The 19,557-nt window shown below is 47.1% G+C and overlaps 1 protein-coding gene across 3 annotated transcripts in view; it reads left to right on the top strand.

Moving 5' to 3' along the window:
• PLXNA1 (plexin A1) overlaps positions 1-19,557 on the top strand; it is an 812,782-nt gene that overhangs the window by 465,567 nt on the left and 327,658 nt on the right. The gene's annotated exons all lie outside the window — the stretch shown is intronic.

Consider the following 19,557-nt stretch of genomic DNA (forward strand, 5'->3'; position numbering starts at 1 on the left):
GTTTTAAAGTGTGCCTAACTGTGGGTGCGCCTGTGTATACACTACAGTTAAGGTTGCCTGACACTTTGCATGGACACATTTTGGGCCTGATTCATGGAAGTGTTTTATAATGGCGCAATCCCATAGGAAAACGTTCTGCGATCAGGCCCTTAGACTGCCAACTTTTGACCTTGTCCTTAGTTTCCTGCACCTGACAAATGTCTATTCACATGCAAACACGCTTGCCAAATTGGCTGAATTCCAGGACGTGGTCCTATAACAATCGGCAAAAAGGCTTATTTTTTCCCCCTCGTTTTACATAAAACCCCCAAATCTGTGCTTTTGGGAGGGGGGTGTTAAGAGGGGACAGGGCGAGGCTCAAAACGGTGCTGTTTGATTGTGAAGATGTGGAACTGGTGTGTGCTACAAAAATATGAAGACCCGGCTCATCCGAACTTCACTTTCTAAAATCCCCCAAATGGATTTATAATATGGGCTTGATCATTGGGTTCATAGCCACTTAGTGTACATTTGCAGATTACGCCTGTATATTGTCACGCACAATCGGACTGCACGCCTCCTTGGCACAGAGGCGTAGCCAGGATTGTCTAACAACACGTGGGGTCTGAAGCTAATGTTGTTGGGCCCATTGCAGTGACAATAATATCTGTAAATGCCCACACGGAGCTGCTGATTTTGGGTGAGCCTCGCCCACTCGGGCCCTACCCTGTCTACGCCTCTGCATAAGCAGACACACCGATAAATCTACACAGGCATTGATCCGAAGGCACACAATGGACGGAGCCTAACGATACACACACACACGCATGGGTCACGGTCGAAAAGTTCCCGGAAACTCACATGATGGAACACTCTCACTTCCGGACTCCGGCTTCAATATAAGTGGACTGACGCATACTGGCTCTTGGGCACAACTTTCTGTCTCTCACGCTGCCTTTCTCATGCACGCCCACTCTCTTGCTCCTATTAAAACACCACACCTAATATGTACATATTTTATGTAAAAATACTTAAGTGCAAAACGTTGATGCGTCAGTTAAATGAACACGGCACCCTATAAAGCAGGGTTGTCCAGCACTTCATGTCTGGAAACCTGGCTGGTTTTCAAGATATCCCTCCTTAAGAAAAGAATGGCATACATTTAAAATTGTATGCAAATGTATCTCATGAATATTAATGAGGGTATGTATCCGGCCTGGAGTTGGATAACCCTGCTCTAAAGGGAAGTCCACCAGTGGTATGAATATTAAACGCTTAATTAGCCATACCGTACTCATGCATGTAAATGCTTTTTAACATTTCCACCTCCCTTATGAGTCTCCGAATGTAACACTCTGGTCCAGATTCCACGGCTTCCAGGGGCAATTGTTAAAACATATAATGTGATTCTATGACATTCTGATTGTAGAATAGCTGGAGCTTTTCTGCTTTTCAATATTGCAATATAAAATCATGATGGTCAATCCTGCGGCTCTGCTATGCCTGGCTACTAACCTCCCTCCGAAGCTGCCTTGTGGACATGGGATTCTTGCCCGCAGCCCAATAGAGCTGCATTCCAGCAGCCATGGTCTGCCTTTAACCAGGGGCAATCCTGATCCAGAATTCTATATAGTTGTCTGCTCATATCAGTTAGCCATTCTGGTTCAAGATTAAAACCTAAATATAAGCCATCGCTAGTTTAGACATGGTGGTCTCTGGGAATGAACTATTACAAGGGTCAAAACCTTTTGGTGTCATTTTAACTGGATTGCTGGTGACTCATTTCCCCGACAGGGCCTTGTGTATCATCTTCTGGGACTAGATGTCACCCATAACAACCATTGGGGCCCATCCCAGGAAACATCCCCCTTTGTGCTTTCTGGAAAGGCTTGTAACCTTCCCCATATGGCAGGAAAGTTCCCCCGGATTTAGCTGGGAATCACTGCTTCAGAGATGAGCCCACACCAGGGTTGTAATTACTAGTGACTCTTTGATGCAGAGCGGAGTTTCAATAGCTAAAGAGAAGAGCACCAGACCACAGAAGATTCCCACCATCTTGGAATACCTCTGGGCTCCCACACACTCTATACCCTCTCCCACTTCCTGACAACAAAACACTCTGGGAGTGATATCACCAGGCAAAAGACTGAACACAGCAGCCAGGATTGACCCACTTGCAGAAAGCTAGAAGCTTCCCTATTTAAGGCAGTGAGATCACCCCTTCTGCAGAATCCTCTTCATACTGCAGAGGGAGGATTTCACTTCCAGTCGTGTTGGGGTTATAGTCTGCCCCAAAGTCCACTTCAGTGACGTTAAATATGCAGACTTCCAAGAAAGGAGCTATGCCCTTCCATTCACCCGCCCAGGGGAACATGTTGGTTGATCTGCTCTCTGGACAAGGCCTGCTGCAAGCAGAGCTCACTGGTGCCCAGGTACCTGCTCACTGGTGCCCAGGTACCTGCTCACTGGTGCCCAGGTACCTGCTCACTGGTGCCCAGGTACCTGCTCACTGGTGCCCAGGTACCTGCTCACTGGTGCCTGTGCCCTTGCAAGGGCTCTCTATAGGCAACATTCTTGAAAAGTGCAGACCAAGGATCTACCATGGCACTGGCGACGGTGGACAGGGTTCCCCAGCACCTTGAAGCCAAGTACTAGGGCTGAGCGCTGCTGGGTTTGGTTCGTTTTCGAGTCTGCGCAACCTCTTTGGGACACTTGCAGTGGCGACCGCAGCTTTGGGCGCTTGCTGTGGCTCTACTCCACCACTGCCTGCATTCACTCCAGCCATTTGAGCCGATCGCCACTGAAGACCTGCATCCACCCGTTGGACGTCTTTGAGCCAACTGTGAACTGATGCTGGACACCAACTCCACCCTAGCCTGCTGTTGCCAGCCCCCTTGCTCACTCATTTTATTTTCATACCACAGTACTATTTTGTTTTTTACTGCTTCTGTGCTCCGTGAAGAGTATAGCTTGCCCTGGTCACGCATGACCACAAGAGGCAAAGGGTTGCGCCTTTGTGATTGCAATTCACTGCTACTTTAGTAGTAGTCTGGGGCAGAGTAAACCTTTAGTCTCTACTCATCCCTACACTCCTGCAGAGCAGTAGTCCTACTGTCACAGATACCTGGGACAATGAGGTCCTGTTTTGGTCCTCCCTCATTTCTTAGTCCACACTGTATAGATCTGCGCTAATTTGTGGCAATTTATAATACAACGGCGTAACCATCAAGTGTGCCTGACAATTTAGTACCAATGTTACCATGCAAGGAGTCCAAATTCATCTCTTATCGGCTCTTTGAAATACACATTTGTAACCAGCGAACTCCATTAAATGGAAGACGGATTAACGCGTATCCGCCCTTACCCACAAAAGTCGCACATGCAAACTGAACTTTACTGCTTTCGTACAATCATACGAATGATAATTGCAAACATTTAAATTAAATGAACCATATAATACCTGCCAAAAGCTGGGCAATACAGCAAGGTGTGACTGCGCACAAAACTGCAATGATGCGTCCACCCCAAACTGTTCTCCTACGTTCACACTGATGCCCGAGGGACACTTCTCATTGTTACACAATGAAGTAAGGTCACTACAAACACTCCATCTAAGCAAGTCATCACAATCCAAATACAACCTTAACTCTCACTGCACCACTCCTTGACACTCTTTATATGTTGAGTTAATTGGATCAATCCCGTAAACTGTGTTCTGAATGATTGGGTTAGATTGGGTTAAGGTTTACACTGTAGTGTGATGGACTTTGTTTATACTGTGTGATTGTTGTGACTTTAAAGATGCCTTTTCCAGTATTTGTAGACTTTACTTTGCATAATAACCTTAGCTCAGATTTTCACAAACATAAACGTTATTTCTACACTCCATTAGGGACCATTCCTTGAAGACCAACCCGTTAGGTGGACTTAGTGGGATTTTAACAAATTTGTTGATCAATGTTGAGTCTGCCTCCCTTGTTGAAGCAAAGTTCACCTTGCATAATGTTGACGATAAAAAAATGAGAAAGTGGTTATAGGATATGTTGATTGTTCACTTCCAGTTGGTTTGAATCGGTTCACGCAGTGTACTGCGCAATACCCAGCTGCGCAATCTGTCTCGGAACAAAACCCATTCCACGAGTGTCCTTATTCCACACAAGGCATAGATCGCAGCTGGAGGAAAGAGTACAGCATCAATGCACATCGCCTAGGTTCCCTCCTCAGAACTATGCAAGTTGAGCTCATTGAGTGGTCTATGGTTGGTGTCCTGGAAGGCACTGCTCCTGGGTGGCAGAGAGGCGTTGTGGTGGTTCCACCCTAAGCTGATCTTTAAAGGAACAGAAACCAGCTGAGTCCATATGTGTACCACCGTACTGACGGTCTACCTGAAATCACTTTGGCATTGGTTGTAAAGGGGTTATCTGATCTGTTCGGTTGGAAAAGTGGGGTGGTGGATGAACAGTGTAGGTTCCTGCTTCAGTTTGTGCCGAAGACTGGGAAGTAGGATGAGATCTAGTGGAGGTTGATGGCTGATTGGTGCTTATTTTGGCAAACATCATCTTAATCGCCCGCTTCGGGTTTCTGGAGTCATCCTAACAAGATGATTATTTCACGTGGTTGGAGCAACTCTCTAAAGTTGCTGCCTCTGGCAGGCACATGTACAGTTTACATTATTTAGAAACTAAATGGAAGGACTCTATAATATTGCAAACAAAAGGAGAACATTTGCAGTGTTTGATTGCATGTGCGGCATGGAGCGTTCTCCTGTAGCATAATTCTGTATTATGTTTTTGCTGCACTAAGTTTGATGGAGTAGGTTTCCTGACTGTTTGGGAAGGTTGGCTTAGGAACAGTTTTTTCAAGACTTCCAGCTCTTAAATTATTTTATTTGTTACTCTGAAGGTCTGATCATAAACCATTTTTTTTTTTGGGTGTGGATGCCGGTGGTGTGGCGGGCGGGATAAGTTGGGCTAGTTTACGATACATCTGAGTGATAGACCAATTTGTGCTTAGAATTCTTTTAATGAACCAAGCTCACAAGGTCGGTCCAACAACAGGAGATATGCGTAAAGCTGATGGTCCAGTGGCACCTTACTCCGGTGAGGCTCCATAGGTTCTTCCCGAAGGTACCCAAGGGGTTGTGGAATAGGGTGCCCGATGAAAATGAAGCTTTTGGGGCTGGTTTAAACTGTGGGTACCGTTCTTGGAGACTAAGGCTCTATACGAGGGAGGAGATAAATTTACTGGCGGGAATGGAGTGAAAATATTTTGGGAAGTTGGACTATTGCTTCATCATGTTTGGGTCAGAAAGAGACACATTGGACAGAGGTTTGGACGATGAAAGGGAGGGGATGAGAAATGTAGAGGGGGGTAATGAAAAAATGTTAATGAAAATGCCAATAAAACGTATGTAAAAAAATAATTCTTTTAATGGCTGAAAATTGATACATTTTGGATCCAATTTTGTTCCCTGTTTGAATCTGTTTTGTGGCACATCTCGTAGACCAGAGCTTGTGGTTTATTTTTTTGTTTTTCATTGTTTGTGTTTTTTTTTTGGTTGGTTTCAAATCTTAAACTTCCCCACCATTTCCACACTGTTTAGCATTTCCATTAAGCCTCTGAAACCACCCCTCCCCTGAAAGAGCCCCACTTCTACCTACCCACACCATTTATGCCTGAGTCAGTCTACGAATTTCTCCTCCTCTGCATCACTCCTTCGAAAGAATTAGTGGACGAGAGGGACTTCACCAAAACATAATGATCCAATGCCAGCCATCTTCATCCTAGGCCAGAATTCTGCATCCTTTGGCTTGCCATATGTTCTAGACTCCAACTCCCATCAGCCCTAGCCAGGGTAGTCCACGTGTCCTAGTCTGAAACACCTGGGTAGCTGCAGATTGCAGACCCCCCGTTGTAGGCCATCAACACTTCCCCAAGCGAGAGTAGTTGTCAAGCTATGAAAGCACAGTTCTCCCATCCACTTTAATTTTCTGTCGTGGAGTCATGATTGGCAGTGGATCATATGCGCCTGCTACCTACAGACAACTCCAAATGCCATTGTACTTGCCACAAGGTACCTTGACATGCCCCCTAACCATCACAACAAGCCTACCCAATAGTTCTACAGTGCCCTGTAATGTTATGGTAACCATCCCCATATCCTGAAATGCTCTACTTGGCCAACCTCTGGCAGTAAGGGGCAATGGTACCAATTTGAATCCTTCATGCCCATCACTTTGGACTTTATCCTCGTTGACACCTCCTTTGTTTTGAGGCATGCTCACGCCAGAAAAAAATACAACCCGCTAGGGAAAAAAGGCAAAGATCCTTGCAAGGATAACTTTTAATCGCCCAAAAAATGTATATCCCAGCAAAGAACTCTGCTGCTCAAAAACGTTCTGCCAAAAAAGGGTACATGCAGAATGTTAAAGGAAACAAATCGTCATCAGTGACGAACATATACAGTAAAAACCTACGTGGCTGGTTGCGGAGACCCTATACATGGTCAGCTTTCTCCATAGGAGATGCAAGGCCATTGGCCTCAGCCTCGTCTGTCTGTGTTCCATCACGTGGGGGCTGCTGGGCTCCTCCAGGCAATCAAGGTCGAGTCCGTAATTTGTTACTGTGTATGACAATGCTACTCTATCATTATGGCATGCACCTGGGAGGCTCGGGACTGGCACAGGGATAGGCTTAAGATTGAGGTGACCCACACGTTCTTCGCTCATTCAGTATCGCATTATCTGCTCCCAAGTCTTCCACCCTCGCTTTCAACTACAATTTATTCCACCCTGTACCTCACATTACAAATCTTGACATTATGAAATAAGGTGGGATGGTTGTTCTTTTAGATCTTTTATGGCCAGTGGGTTTATGGTTGGTGGTCTGGGAGTCACCTACTATTGTGGAATTCAGGGGTCTTGGATTGGGAGAGTTGTGGGTGTTATAACTCATGGTTGGCTGGGTTGGGGTCGAGGGCCGTCTTTGGCCTGGCTGTGATAAGCGCATGCGCTGTGAGGCGCCTGGTCCTGCCTTGTGTCCTTGCAGGGCACTTTCCTTCTTGGGATAACATGTATTAGAAACAGCAGTAAAACAAAGGGAAGTTTCTCTCTCCTTGGGCCGAATCAGGTTTCTTCGTTGGGTTCATTGTCTACCGCGCAGTCATGCAGGCCAACTGTTTCACCATAACAATGTCACCTGTTGATATGCGTGTACCAAGTCTAAGCGTCTACATTTCGCATAATATCGTGTTCATGCAGGGTCTCTTGATATGCCCCCCTGGCACATCACATGTATATTTAGGGGATTTGCCTCCCTCTAAAGCGCCTAGGGGGTGGAAAAGATGAATCTCCTTCCCAAGAGTGTCTACACAAAAGGGAAGTACTTGGTAGCTATTTTGCCTGTTTCTGTTTGGCAATTTCTCTCCTGGTGGTGGTTGTTGTATGAACAGCCGCTACCTCTCTTCTTTGCTGGTGCCATTTGTGGTGATTAACTAGGTTGGGCTCCTGTATGCTACTGTTTCCCCCTTTGTGATGATGGCTGTAGTTGTATCCCATCTGTGTTACTGGCACCCCCATAAGAGACCATCAGTGTTGGGGGGCTTATCTCCTATCGATGTTTGCATGCACCCTGTTGCGTTGTCTGTAATTGAACTGTGATCCCATCATTGTTCGTGTCGCACGAGGCCGAGGCATTGCAAGTCTCAATCGGTAGCTATGTTGCCGGTGTCTTCCAAGTCAGATGGTCAGTAGTTGTATTTTGTTTGCGGTGTGGACACCCCTTGTATGATTTCATCAGTAGGTGCATATTTTGTTATTGGGAATGCACATTATAATCGATGCTTGCCGATGAATTGTGAATGCTAATAACCAAACGTGTCGATTCAGCACAATGTATTGTTTGGTTGATGCCTCTCATTTGCCACCTCATGCTGATCCTGGTGATGTGATGGTGGATCCCAATGTCATGGTACTGTTGCATTCTGTTTGCGTTGCTAGAGCGCCCCGTCATCATACGTTCAGTAGCTGCGTACTCTCTGTTGCCGACGTCTTCTGTTACGTAGTCGGTCGTTGTGTCGGGTCTGTGTCGCACCGGTTCGCACTGCAGCATACTGCCAAGCCTATTGTGCTTCTTTGCACCCCCCCCCCCCCCGATTGGTGGCAGCACTCATTCGCGCTGCTCCCCATGCTCTAGTAGTGGAACTCTACAATGGGTGCCTCCCCATTGTGGTGGCTGTACATTTTGTTGGTGTCCATCTTCTTGGGACACCATTAGCTGCACCCTATTGGATTGTGCTATGCTTCATGTGATGCTTACGTCATACTGTGCTTCTCATTTCCCCTCGTAACGGGCAATAGTTGCCATACCTTTTAGAGAGAAAGCTCAAAAATGCAAGCATGTCTGGTAGTTGCACAAGCTTTGCTTTATTCCACCACGCGCCTGCTCCGAGGTTACTGCTCCAGTTAGGATAACTAGTTTGCAAAACCATTGCCTGCTCAAACTACTGCTCCAGTTAGGTACATCTGATATTCCATCACGCGCCTGCTACTGCCCCAGTTGGGTATATCTGATATTCCTGCTCAGACTACTACCCCAGTTAGGTACATCTGATATGCCATCACACACCTGCTCAAAGGCTACAGTCCCAGTTGGGTACATCTGATATGCCATTATACGCCTGCTCAGAGGCTACAGCCAGAGTGAGGTGCATCTGATATGCCATCAGGCGCCTGGTCAGAGGCTACAGCCAGAGTGAGGTGCATCTGATATGCCATCGGGCACCTGCTCAAGCTACTGCCCCAGTCGGGTACATCTGATATGCCATCAGGCGCCTGCTCAGAGGCTACAGCCAGAGTGATGTGTATCTGATATGCCATCAGGCACCTGCTCAAAGGCTACAGCCAGAGTTGGGTGTATCTGATATGCCATCAGGCACCTGCTCAAAGGCTACAGCCAGAGTTGGGTGTATCTGATATGCCATCAGGCATGCACCTGCTCAGAGACTATTGCCTCAGGTTACAAATCGGCGATAGATGAAAGGGGAGACAATATAGTTTGTTCAACATTCTCCTAATATCCAGCATCCTGTATGATCTATTGGGGCTTAACAGCCCTGTGGGTCAGCGCCTGAGTGTCTCCGCATTAGGACCTGATGGGGTCACACAGAATAGCCATAGTAGTCCCCTGCAGCTGCTGCCCAACGCAATGATGATGAAAGTGGAGATACTGGGGTCATGACCCTAGAGCTACTGAAGGAAAGTGGGAGCATACCGATGTATAGTTGGTTGGCACGTGCACTACAAGATCTATGTACACTATTTTACAGCTGTGATAAATGGCCTTTTTGCCTGACAATTAAGCATATGATTGACCATTCCTCCTTGCTATGACTGAACTGTTAACCTTCTATATTCTTATTCCTGGAGTGTGCAACCCCAGCTCTCTTCTGTCACCAGTATGCCCACTGGCAACCGGTGTGCACGTGTCTCTCCGCTGTCTGGTGCTGCGACAAAATGGTTACTGCTTTGCAGGAGTACAGGGATGTGTAGTGAATAGAACTCCTACTCTGGCCCCACACTACTTCTCCAGCAGTGACCCCAATCGTGAGATGAAATGGCCGCAGCCAGACCGGTATTCCTCCTTTACCACTTGTGGTAACGTGAGCAGAGGGCAGGCTGTACTCTTCAGGAGGGATGTCAACTAACACCCAAGCAACACAAACAATTGTTCAGTGGGACACAAAATAAAATCCTGTTCAGCCCACGGTTCTCCAAAAATATGTATTTTAAACGAAAATACTAGCAAAACAAGTCTAATCCACCCATCTAAAAGATGATGCAGTCTTTCTAAGGAAAGACTTGGCCTTTTTTGGCCTGAAGCTGGGGGTGCACATGCAATACATTTTGGCAGGTTTACTTGAGGTGTCTTTTCAAAAGTTAGTGGGATCTACTAGTCTTTAGGGCCCTTTAAGGCCTGCCACTGGGGCCACACCACTTCAGATACCCTGTAGGCTTGTTCCTGAGGCTCAACCGCATTGAACCAGGCTTCTATGCATTTTACAATGGGTTGAGACAGTGTTGAGACATTTAGGTGCGTTGGTCTCAATTGATTGCTGGTTCTGCGGCGGTCTAGTTGACTCGACACGGTGCAGCCATACGGCGACGTCCTGTAGCGTTGATCAGCTCCAATCTGGTGAAGAAAGGGCAGGCGATGGTCGAGTACCCCGAAGAGGTCCAGCGATGCATTGTGGTTCTTGAGTGGCAAATGGCTGCTGGAGCACAGGCAGACAATGGGACAAGTCAGTAGCTCGAAGGCTGAACGGCAGATCGAAAAGCAGTGCGTGTCAACGGCAGCTCCAGGTGCTTGCAGCGGCTCAAAGCATCTCGAAGCAGTCATGCCAGCGTGAAAAGAATTGAAGTTGGTAAACGGAGCCCAGAGCTGGTTCTAAATTTCTGGTTGCTAGGAGACCCGGTCCAGGGTCTCTGTGGGCAAGGGGTATTCTTGTTAAACTCCTCTCGGCCAGGAAGGATTCCAAAGAGCACTTGCAGGGGGTCTCGCCTCCCAGTGAGCAGGTTCATGGGTACTGGTGATCTCGGCTTGCAGTAACCAGTGTCCAGTTGTGGGGAGGGGTCTTTCTTTCCTTGCATCCTTTTTAGAAATCTCTATGAAAGAGTACTTTGGAGCATATTATAGCCTCAACAAATGTTTGAGGTTAAACCTCCTTTAGTAGTTCAAAGAGGTTTCAGAAGAAGGGGTGGTTGCACCCCATAAACAGGCAATCTGATTCTCTGGTTTTTCTCCCTTTAAGCCTAAGCCTTCTTTAAGGTGTCCAAACCCAGCTAGTTTTCTGAAGTTTTTTTTATCTGATCGTTATTCCAAGAGTGCTTTGTCTGCAGGAAGTGGGGAGCAGGCCCAGTGAGAATTTAAGACAATTTAAGAAGGTGGGACACATCAGCGGACTAGTGCTCCTCTCTTGGCTATTGTACCTCGTCCTCTCCACCCTGATATGAGTTTCCATTGTCCAGCAGGTCTTGCCTTTAAAACCGTGGAACCCGCTAATGCCTTCGGGAGATTTCCTGTTCTCTGGTGAAGATGACATGCTTGCTCGGATTATAAGGGGTTTCATTGCCCGGCCAAATGGTGGTTTTGTGTGAAACCCAGTCCCAGACACTGATATAATGCCCAAGACCCTGTCACTAGATAATGTCACCAATAGGTTTTGGGCAGTGTAATTGCAGATTCTCAAAGACCACCATGACAACCAGCTGGGCTTATATGCATCTTATATGTAGGAGAGTGCACCATTCTATAATTTTGGATCAGAGCTACACATGATTAAAGGCAGACCCTGGCTGCTGGGACTTTGGGTTCTATCGGCTGCTGGCCGGGATGCTTAGTGCACTTTGTAACTGCCATATTGCCAAACTACAAGGCAGCAGCTCAGAGGTGTAAGACCTGCTTAGTTGAGTTACAGGTTTGCAATTTGCTTTTCAGAATTGCGCATTATGAAAATGGGGTCTGATTAGCAGACCTCACTTTAAGAGACTGATTTACCTGCATCATTTGATATTAAAAAAAAAGCTCAAGCTGTTCTTCCCTCACAGATGGAATTCTGTCAGTCCCTCCCCACCATAGTTATTCAATATAATCCGATTTCTGCAGAAAATGTCTATTTGGCATTCTGGTGTTTGTGTAGCGTAATCTTAGCTACCATAGAAAGGAGCGTGCCGCAAAAGAAGATCCAGTAGTGAGATACACAAATATCGATAACCTTTAGATGGAGGAAGAGGAGTACACTTGGAATGACATGGTGAGTGGGTCTACACGGGGCAACTAGCAGGGGATACAGGCTGGGGGAGAAAGGGAAGGCGGACCCATTCTTTTTTGATGGACCTGCAGTTGTTCTCCCAGTAAATGTAGATTTCCGTGGGGTTTTGCCAGGCAGCGAAGGGCTTTGGTCTGCATCAGCGATTCCCTGCCTTGAATAAAGTTTGGGAGGAAGCGGAGTGGGCACTCTCCACTCCACCCACCCCTCCTTAACACCGCAAAGGCAGTAACTCTTTTAGCAGCTCCTCCCACACTGTTCCCGCCTTTTTGCACACCAATGTGTACCAGAAGGCAATGCTGATGTTTTGTCACTTCCATTTCTTATACATATGGGCTGGAAAGAATCGAGGGTAACGATAAAAAAAGATCTTAGATTAGGAGAAGTCTGAAAACTGTCCATGTGGTCCTTATTGGACGTAGAATTGAAAAGTGGTTTTGTTCTGAATTCTTTTTTTTTTTTTCTTTAAGCAAACCTGGCAAGGATGTGGATAATACGTTTATAGAAATTCCCTGCATCCCCCCCAGGAGCACCCTGCTTGTTCCGTCTACCGTAGAGTTTAAAATATGAAATGCAGCTGCACTTAATCTGTTCTCACTGGATGTGTTGCGCCTAGATTTAGTTATCGATCTCTCCTTGCATTGGATTTCATGCCCTAGCAGAGCTGTTATATGAAGCGGCGGGTCGATCAGCAAAATGTTTGCCCGCATCTCACTTGCCCATCTCGCTCGTGGCTGTTCTCTCATTTTTTTCATACCCGTCATCCGCATCGGGTATCCCTCCATCCTGCCAAGGATGTAAAAGTTGGCTGGTACTCAAAGTCCGTAAAGTACTGGGAATCCCAGCGACAAAGGCTCTCTTGGCTCTGAACCGGACAATGTCCGCTTCAATTGCAGGTTTAAACTAAACCCGTTGATGGTACCTCAATGAAAACATGTGCGTAACAAAACCGCCACAGAAATCGCAATCTCAATGTCACTAGGCCTAGTATGATTGTTGTCTTGTCCATCCTTTGTTTCCCGTCCATTGCCTTGTCGCGCCTTGAAACACTTGTGTATAGGCGCGTTATAAATGCCATATAATATCCTATCAAAGCTCCCCTCTCCCAAACTGGGCCATTGATGTAGGTAGGTGGTTACGCTGGAGACTAGAGGTCTTGGAGCACTGGACTCTGGTTGCACGCCCAGAGTGTGGATCTGCGGTCCCTCTCGCACCCTGAATCTTTGTACATTGGAAGTGCGTTGGAGTGGATCTTTAAATCTGGACCCCACTTTCCCTTCAGTCAGTTTCCCAGCACTTTGTATTCATTTGGTAGAAAGGGTGTCAATTCTAGCAGTAAAAATGCACCGGGGATACATGACACAGTGTAGGCAGTCACTTGGTATGGCGCCTTTGAGAAGTTATATTGGTTGGTGAGTGTGGTAAGGGTAATGCAAGGGAACAGAGACAAGACAGAAATTAAATAATGTGGACTTTTAGTGCCACGTGTGCAATGTGCACATACACATTCTTGAGGGGTATTACTGGGCAAGGCAGGCTGAGTGATTAGTTGAGGGCTAGAGTTGAAGGTAGGAGAAGCAACTTCACCAGTTTTCGTTTCAGCTTGACCCTTGTTTTGCACAATTACATTAATTGGCTTTTAGGGAGTGGGGGTGGGTGGGGGCAGAGGAAGAGGTAGCCTTCCAGCGGAGGATCCAGGCCGAAGCAGCAGTAGCAGGATGAGTATTGAGTGCGTGGCCAATGCATGGATTGAAAGGTGAAGATGGAGTCCAGTCTGAAGCAATCGGCAAAATACTTGAGGCAGGGTAGACTATGGACTGATTTTAAACATGAGGACTAGAAATCTTGAGGTAGTGATTTTTCCATTGGGCCGTCCACCATGGTGGTGGTACGGTGACGTTGAACAGGATCGAAGTAGGGTGTGTGTGGTAAAGTTGAGAACTTTGTTGAGGGGAAGGCCAGGGAGTTAATGCAAGCAACTTTTACATTTGCTATGGAAGAGGATTTGAAGGTTGCCAGCTTCGGGTGATGGAGTAAGGAGGAAGGGCGATAGGAGTGTGTGTTTGGCAATGGAGGTTGGGGAATAAGATGACGTCCTTCTTGGGGGTTTAAAATCCGGAAGTTGAGGCTCATTCAGGGTTAACATAGGTTTCTAAAATCAACCCTGGTGGAGAAAGGGGTATTTTAGGAGGCCACCCTAGCTTTGGTGAACAGGGAGTCTGAGAGTTTAGCCAAAACCCAATCAAGGTACGTGGAAGGGCTTAGTTACAGGAGAGAATGGCTTAGGGCCTCAGAGTTCCCACAGAATAATTCGGCTTACAGTATGCATGAAAATTGTTATTTATTAGGCCTTCAAGAACACACTAAGATAGGTGGTATAATCACATAACCATATATCGCTAATGTATACTTGCTCCAGCAGGTTCACTTAACAATACCTCAATCATTAAACAGCTAAATCGGCAGGTAAAATGAATAGATCCAACAAGTACAATTCCCTTTTACTTCAGAAGGCCAACCCTAAGATGTATGGGGCTTAGTGCCCAAATGTCACAGGTTCCAGTGCAGATTTCTTCAGGGAAAGGTGTTCTCTAAAAGGATGCAATGGGTTTGTGGTGGGGATTTAAAACGGTTCAAAACTATTCAAAAGTGAAATTAGTATTTTTCCAGACAGTTACGTTCTCTCTTCCAATCCAGGGCCAGCCCAGGGTTAAGACACTTGACCCCGGTTCAATGACCAGAGGTAAGTAAAGAGGAAGTTTGGAGACAAAGGGCCTTGTACCTAATGTTATCCTACGGAGGACAGGAACAGTTCTATTCACTTACATCCGTGACTCTGATTATCCCTAGTCACACAGTGGATCGTCTCAGTAACCGATCTTCAGTCTTTTGTTTGGGTGAGGGTTGCCCAGGGGTTGCAGGTTCGAGTGGTTCCGGTCGACTGCAACATCAAGATGCAGGTCCCGATGATGAAGAATGCAGACTTCTGTGATGCAGACCTCTTCAGGGCACTTCACAGGATGACGTTGAGTTGCATTGATGGTCATCCTTTGCAGGCGAGGACAGGAGTCCTTCCAGTCACGGTCACAGAAGCGGCTCCAAGACTGGTTTCCTTGATGCTAGAAGCAGAAATTGCGGGAGCATGCGCCTTATGGCACCAGCCAACGACCACCAAAATTCTGGGCTAGAATGTGGAACAGACATTTCTGGCGGGGTATCCACCACAGGAGCTGGTCAGTCCACCAGGCAGTCCAGGGATAACGAAGGCTCTTGAGGGATGCAACCTCGAGTAGGCGTCGACTAGTTGGTTCCACTAGTCGAAGGGCTGAAGCACTGAAGAGTGTCTTAGGAGATCATGCAAAGGAGCAGGGCATCACCTGGATAGTGACTGGCGAGGATGCTGGTCCACTGCAGAAGTCGTCCTCAGATAGTGACCTGGCTGCTCATCGTCATAGGATTCTCGGCTCCAACGTAGATCTGAAGAATTTCTGCAGGAAGAGTCCTCTTAGCTGGAAGCAAGTCCAAGATCACCAATTGAAAAGTTCTGCCACATTCAAAAAGCCAGTAGTTGGCCAATCAGGGTCAACTACTGGTTTCACATCCGCCCCAGTAGCAGTCTCTGGCATCAGGTGAAGTGGACTGGACCAGACTGCCCAGCCCCCTCCCTTGCTCACACACAAACTAAAAGCTCACTCACCATTGAAAGCAGCAGCTTTCCCGAACAAGTGCAAGCCTTAGATGTGAGTTCCTGACCTGGGTTGGATGGAACCAGGCCAAACTAAAATGTGGCCTAAGAATAAGCAAAACCCCTTATTGGCAAAGCTGTCTTTGGGTGCTAGCTGCTTTTAGTAGCCATTCACTGTAAACCTGAAGGTGCACAAGTAAAATAGAAATGGTAAATATGTAACTGCTGCCACCAGTTTATCTTTAGGCACAAATAAAAGTAACCAAAACTCATATTATAATCGGTTAGGGGGATGCAAAGGAGCCCCATTGCACTGCACTGTAAGGTGTTTTGTGCCATTGGTGAAGTAAAATAATTAAAAATGGAAACCTAGTACTGTGTGACTAATCCCTAGATGTCATCCCTTCTCCCCGGGGGGGAGACCGTTCCCATGAGGCCAGGGAGGTGTGGCCGCTACCCAACAGGCCCCTCCTTCCCTCCCCCTCCAATCCCCCAAGGGTGGTGCACAGTGAGAGGATATCATGGGGACAGTCTCCCCCCTCTGTCCCCTTCTGGGGACAGGGATGAATTTATGGAGAATGCGCTATGAGGGATGAATTTATGGAGAATGCGCTATGAGGGATGAATTTATGGAGAATGCGCTATGATAATCTTAATCCAACCCCTACGCTGCACACCTCCATTTCCTCCCTAACCAACCAATATGCATGTGTGTGGCTTTCGGGTTAAACTCTGAGACAAAGAAGAACATCAACTACCATAGGAAGACTTGTCTCGATGAGCACTGGGATTGGGAAGTGTTGGGGAGCAATGAAAAAAACGCCCTGTGGCACAGAAGTGAGCATTCTAGTCGACATAGAAAGAATATGAAGGATTTAGATTAAAGTGGAGGAGGACTGAAACCATTCCGGGTGGAGCTGCAAGCGGTTTGGTGCAGGAGGAGGCGAGGGAGCGAGACGCGGTCTGGAGGACCGTAGTGTCTCTAAGGAATCCTACGCTGAAGGGCTGCAGCAGAAGCCTGGCAGAAGGGGCAGGGCCGTGTGATTCGAAGCGGGTGCGAGAACTGCAAAGAGCCCGAGGCTGCGGATCTTCTGCAGCAGAGCTGGACGGCGCAGAAGACGCGGCCAACCTGAACTCTGACCCCAGACCGGAACCAGCCAGGAAGATCCCTGAAGATATGGGAGCACACAGGCCAGCTGGTGGGGACACAAGGGTTTTAGGTAGTACATGAAAGCAACAGAGGAACAAATCATAAAAGCTGAGGGAGCAAAAGACCCACTTGCATTAAGAGAAACTCTGAGAGCCATAAAGGGGAGGAATTCCCAGTTAGGGGCTATCAAGCAGAGAAGCAAGACGTTGTTCTAGATCATCTTCGCGGCAGTAACTGGCAGGAAGGTGTACCAGGTCTGCCAAATCAAAGCAATGGAGAAATACGGGTCTGGGACTCACACCCAGAAGCGAAGAACTAGCCATCTTTCACATGGCAGTACTTGTTAAGAGTGTACCAAGTCTGCCCATGTCTGGGGACAGGAAGATTGTGTCTGGGACCCTCAAATTGAAAGTGTTGAATTGTGAAACTAAAGTTAGAGCGTCCAGGTGAAGTGAGTCATTCTCTCTGGATGTATAGAACTCTGAAGTTAGGATATCAGGAGCAGGGAGTCATTCTCTCTGGTTGTATAGAACTCTGAAGATAGGATATCAGGAGCAGGGAGTCATTCTCTCTGGTTGTATAGAGCTCTGAAGTTAGGATATCAGGAGCAGGGAGTCATTCTCTCTGGTTGTATAGAACTCTGAAGTTAGGATATCAGGAGCAGGGAGTCATTCTCTCTGGTTGTATAGAACTCTGAAGTTAGGATATCAGGAGCAGGGAGTCATTCTCTCTGGTTGTATAGATCTCTGAAGTTAGGATATCGGGAGCAGGGAGTCATTCTTCTGGGAATCAAAGCTGAACAAACTTTCTGATACAAAGTTTTTCAGCACTGTTCCTTTGTCTCTTTGTGTTGGAGTACAATTTTGTCCAGGGAAAGGGAGCCCTTCCCCCTGGTTAAGAACTTGCAACCAGCCCAGGAGAAGGGAGTTGTTCTCCTCGACCTAGAACATTGACGCAACCCTCTAATTTAAGTAAGTGTAAGGGACAGAATTTGAGATTTTGACACAGGGCGGTGGACTCTTAGTTTACATGGACATTCTGACAGACCCCTTTAGCGTTTTAGTTGAGACAGGGCATTCCCTCATAGAAGTAGGTAAAGGTAGGTGTTATCTTCATTATCTTAGTAACCACCAGGCCACCTATGTCTGTCTCCTCTGTCTGCACCCTTACAACCGGCAGTCGGAAAGACCAGTCCCTTTCCAATAATGGCCAAAAGGGAAGGGAAGTGAAGCTGAAGGCTTTGTCCTGTTAAAAAGACAGGACAGGTTCATGAAAAGCAAAAGCAAAAAAAGAAGGGTGCCCCATTGAAATCAATCGAGGGAAAGGTGCAAAAGAGAACATCTTTCCTAACATCCAGTGACTGAGGTAGCTGACAAAGCGAGCAGGGATGGCAGCTGTGAAGGGGGAAGGAAGAAAAATAAATAGCTGAAAATCATGGGCAAATGATTAGTAGTGAAACATTGAGGGAGCGATTTTGCCCAGGGAGGAGGCATGAATGGTGCATAGGTGCGTGCTGAACTGATACTTAGTGACACCAACTTGAAGGGTTGGATGGACTGAGACGACGGTTCTGTGAGATGGAAAAGGAGTGGTCAGACAGATGGAAGATGCCACCCAAAGTATTCTCTCAAGCCAATGGATGAGTGACTTTGGAAGAAGGGAGTGATGAACCAACGCAGGAGTAAACAATTCAGGTTGCAAGCTACTAGCCAGACATGAAACCACCCATCCCATCAGTAATCCACATGCACAGAGCACACCATCTCAATCACTAAGTCAGTTATGACCTGCTAGTGGCGAGTACAGGTTTGGAGTCCTGATCATCTGTGTGTGGAGAGATCAAGCAGGATGAGGACGCAGGAGAGGTGAGTGGTTGGCAGTGGTGAGAAGTTGGAGATGCGAGTGAGGGCAGTTTCAGCGTGGTGTTTGCCTTGAAATCCAGATTGGACAGTAATCCCTTGGTGTGCGTTGAATTGATTATTGGCACCTCTCTGATTTTGTAGTGCTTGGGCTGAAAAAACCAGGCTGTAGCATGAGGGTTTGAAGGCATATGCAGTAGGTTTCTTCAGTATGGATATGACCGTGGCTGTTTTGTAGCAAACTTGGAAGGAGCCTTTTGAGACCGATTGAAAAAGAAGTAGGTGGTGACCGGTCCAAGATCTGATTTGTTTAAGGTACCAGGGGATCAATAGGAGTATAGGAAGGGTTGACTGAGCAAAGGATGGGGATGGGTAGGGAGGGGATCAGTATGGGAGAGAAGTGGGAAAGAAACGTGGGGGTTGCAGTTAGTGAGGCTCAGGGAGGGTACATGAGACAAAGGTTTCACAGGGTGCTGCGTGTTGTGGTGATTTTTACAGCAGACGTAGGATGCACTCATCAAAGAAGGGATGGCTAGCATGGCCTTGGAGGATCATGAGTAGTTTGAGGGTGCGGGCAGAGCGCAGATAATAGATCATTGTAGTAAGAGGATTTGGCAGCGTTGAGTGGGAGTGAGGAGATGGTCTTTGTAGGCCGTAGGAGTGGATGTACGTGATTATACTACGGTGGAAATTTCCAAATTCAAAAATTTCGAATCTGAAATGTCTGCTGCGGTTTAATCCCATTTTGGATTTCCTGCATCTTTCCCTGCTCCCCCTCCATCCATCCTACTTACCTGTTGGTGGTACACTTCACTGTGTGCCGCCATCTCCCTGCGACACCAGTTCCCTTCACTTATGTTGACAGGAACCAGCGCTGCAGAGTCTTTTTGTTTTTTGAGCAAATGTATTTCCTAGCAAGCGGGGGACACCCCTGCAGCCCCCTCTGCCTATACCGTGAGGAGCGGCGTGGTGCTCTTGGTGCCAGTGCTGCAGATGGAGGCCATGGTTGCCTCCACTGGTGGGTTGCTTGGGAGATGCATTATAAGGGGGGGTGGGGAAG

This window comes from Ambystoma mexicanum, chromosome 2p (assembly GCF_040938575.1).
Source record: "Ambystoma mexicanum isolate Mex_15411 chromosome 2p, UKY_AmexF1_1, whole genome shotgun sequence".
Taxonomy (NCBI): Eukaryota; Metazoa; Chordata; class Amphibia; order Caudata; family Ambystomatidae; genus Ambystoma; species Ambystoma mexicanum.